This window comes from Volvox carteri, assembly GCF_000143455.1.
Source record: "Volvox carteri f. nagariensis unplaced genomic scaffold VOLCAscaffold_178, whole genome shotgun sequence".
Classification (NCBI taxonomy): Eukaryota; Viridiplantae; Chlorophyta; class Chlorophyceae; order Chlamydomonadales; family Volvocaceae; genus Volvox; species Volvox carteri.
In genome coordinates, this window is record NW_003307721.1 from 3,643 (window position 1) to 7,187 (window position 3,545).

Here is a 3,545-nt window from a genome sequence, read left to right on the forward strand (position 1 = left end):
GAAGCAGCAGACCTGCCGAGCGCCGTCGCCGAGAAGTCTATGAAGGCGAAATCTCAATTGGTTAAATACATGGTGCCCCGTTTTCAAAGGCTGATCGATCAAGCAGCCGATTCTGCCGCAGCGTGGGATGCGATCCACACCGAATGCATCTCCGAGATCGGAGCAAACATTCTATTTATAAAACAAAAATTCAATAACCTAAAGCAACGGACTGGCCAGTCCGTTGTTGATTACTTCGAGGAAGCAGAAGATCTACTAGTGGGTTCGAAGATCGATGACTGCCAATTCACCCTGGCCATCTTGGGCGGTTTGCATAAGAAATTCCAAATGCAGCAGATGCTTTTTGCTGCCAAGCCGCTGAGCGACCTGAAGCTTTTAGAAATGAAGGCCGCTCTACTCCTGGCGGAGCGGATGCAAGTTGACAACAATGCAGAGTGGGCCCAGGTCGAGGCCCTGGCGTTCAGCAACCGGAGCAGTGGGGTTGGCCACCGTGGCATCGGTGGCGACTACCGTAGTGGAGCTGGTAAGGGTCAGGGAAACGTCAACGTCGGGGCGAGTACCAGCTCTGGTGGGCCTGATGTTTCCATTAACCCCTATGCAACCCATAAGTGCCATAAGTGTGGCGTCCTCGGCACATCAAGTCCCAGTGCCCGCTCATCACAAGGGGCAACAACAAGGGCAACAACAGACACAGCAAGCAGCTGGTAATGGCCCTAACCACCTCCACCACCTCTGAAGCCGAGGAAATCCAGGCAACAGCTGAGAAGTCGCTCGCCAAGCTGGCATGGAAAATGGACTCGGCAGTGGCCGTCCATGTTACGGACGACCAGTCCGACTTCAGCGACTACGTACCGCTCACGGACAGCATAGTCCTAGAAGGTGTGGCGGGTGCGATTTGCAAGACGGTTGGAGTGGGTACCGTCCTGCTAGAAGCAGAGGGAGAGAATGGCAAGATTAAGATTACCCTAAAGAAGGTGTATCATGCGCCGGAATTAGGTCACAAACTGATTTCAGTAGGCGAACTAGGTCTGAAGGGTTACCATGTGGATTTTCGTGGACCGGTTGCTGTGATTAGGCAGCCGAAACGTCTTGTCAGCTGATGCCCAGGAAACCCTCTAATATTTTCTCCACAAATGAGGAAATATGCAAGCCTGGAGTGGGAGTACGGGGAGCAAATCCCGTGTGTGTGGGTGGGCACCCATTACTACCTAAAGGCGACCCGGTTGGGCCAGGGGGAGTGCATTCAAACCCTGGCGGTCTTGTCCGAATCTGCGGGGCTTTGGCATCATCGGTTCGGACACATAGGGTACGGTAATTTAGAGAAGCTCGTGTCTGATGAAATGGTCACTGGTATGGGCCTGAGTGCAGTGGAAGTCCGGGAGAAGGTGAAGGAGAAGAGTATCTGTGAGCTGTGTGTGAAGGCCAAGCATACCCGCGCGTCTTTTCCTCCGTCTGGGAATGCAGCAAACCGTGTTTTGCAGCGAGTGCATATGGATGTGTGTGAGATGCCTGTTCCGTCTATGGGCGGGTCAAGGTATGTCATCACGTTTCTGGATGAGCATTCGAGTTTGCAATGGTGTGCTGTGTAGGGACGAAGGGAGAAGTTCCGGAAGTGGCCCAGGAAGTATTGCAGCTGTTAGAGACCCAATCGGGCAAGAAGCTGCTAGCAGTTCAGTTGGATCGCGGTGGGGAGTACCTGAATAAGGCTCTAAGACAATACCTTAAGGGTAAGCGGGTCCAGCACGACACGTCCGTGCCTTACACTCCTGAGCAAAATGGCCATGCTGAGAGGCTGAACCGCACACTCCTGGAGAAGACCCGCGCGATGTTGCAAGACTCAGGATTGCCGCATGAATTATGGGCCAAAGCTATTACCACCACATGTGTCCTGCATAATCGTTCGCCTGTGTCGGGCAAGCAGATAACGCCCTTTGAAGTTTTCCACCATGTGAAGCCAGATGTCTCTGATTTGCGCGTGTTTGGGTGTACTGTGTGGGTGCATGTCGAGAGGAGGCATCACAATAAGCTCGATGCAACGAGCCAGAAGGGTGTGTTGGTGGGCTACGAATGCAACTGCAAAGGATACCGGATTTTATTGGACGGGTCTAAGTGTATCGTAGTAAGAGCGTGAGTTTTGAGGAGACGCCAACGTCCCACACGCTGCCTGCGGATGATAGCGAAAGCAGCGACAGCGGAAGTGATAGTGATGATGAGGACGATGTGGCTAGCAGTAGTTGCAAGACTGCAGCCCCTCCCCGGCAGGGGGAGCAGCTTAGTCCGAGCGAGGCCGTAGAGGATAGTCAAGGGAACGCGGCAAATGGTGATTCAGCTGAGTTCAATGAGGGGGAGCCTATGGTAGTTGGCACAGCACCTGAGGCACCTGAGGAGGAACCTACACTCTGGGAACCTGGAACCTTCATTCTATATGCGATTCACACTCGTTTCATACCTTAATGAAGACCCTTCATACCTTCATGAAGGACCCTTCATTCAACACCAAATCGAGGGCCCCGGGTCAATTTAGAATGAGGACCACTTCATTACATAATGAAGGTAGCTCAGAATGAACGTCCCTTACGCTTTGAATACCCCTTCTGTCCAAAATGAAGGTGGTCTCCATAAAACGAGCCCATGTCCATCACGTGATATGAAGGCCCCTTTCAGTCCAAAAAGAAGCCGTCTCCATAAAATGAAAGTTGTATATCACGTGATATGAAGGCCACTTTCAGTCCAAAATGAAGCCGTCTCCATAAAATGAAACTTGTACATCACGTGATATGAATGCCCCTATCAGTCCAAAATTAAGCTTTTTAATAATGTCCATCGCGCCATATGGACACGCCTCCAATCCTAACTAGGAAGGCGTGTTCTTATCACATGATGAACAGCGTCTTGATACGGATTTGCTTATAAGCCAAGCCGTCTCAAGACCCTGTCCACCATGTGATAAGAACATGCCTTCAGCCCTAAGAAAAGGCACCTCCACAAAAGAAGACAATGCAGCTGTCCATCACATTGCATGTGCATCCACCCCAAAATAAACGTGCATCCATTACCACCGTCGTTTCTTGCCCCCCTTCCCCTTCGCCTTTGTTTCCATGATCCGCTTCAGTCAAGACGACATCAGGTCCAGAACGGCTGCGCTTTGAGGTGGCCTTTGCTGTCATCATGGCTGTTGCAATCTCCACCGCCCACATCTGTCGCCCACTGCTTCACCATGTCCAAGGTGGTTGACTGCAACAGCAGCGGGACATGTGTCAGTCAGTTAGTTATAGACGTATAGGCTTAGTGGAGTAAAAATGGACAGGTTGCTATACTGAAGCACACAATTAACACGATGTCGCAAAACCATGCATTCTTGGTGAGCACCCAACCAGCCTATTTGTAACCCTGACATGAAACCAACACAAATTTTGACAGGAACTCACTTTCTGATTTGCTGCTAGGTGATCTGGTCCAGCGCTCGACATCCATTGGTCATGGGGTCCGGCTGCTGCTTGAAACAGCTTCAAGACACTGCTCTGCCTCCTCGACACTCAAGAGCT

The 3,545-nt window shown here is 51.3% G+C and overlaps 1 protein-coding gene across 1 annotated transcript in view; it reads right to left on the reverse strand.

Annotated features, from left to right (window-relative positions):
* Positions 1 to 2,527: 2,527 nt before the first annotated feature.
* VOLCADRAFT_108600 (uncharacterized protein) overlaps positions 2,528 to 3,545 on the reverse strand; it is a gene marked incomplete at its 5' end in the record, with an annotated part of 8,740 nt that continues 7,722 nt past the window's right edge. The window contains one exon of the mRNA XM_002959359.1: positions 2,528 to 2,680. The remainder of the gene's footprint in view (positions 2,681 to 3,545) is intronic.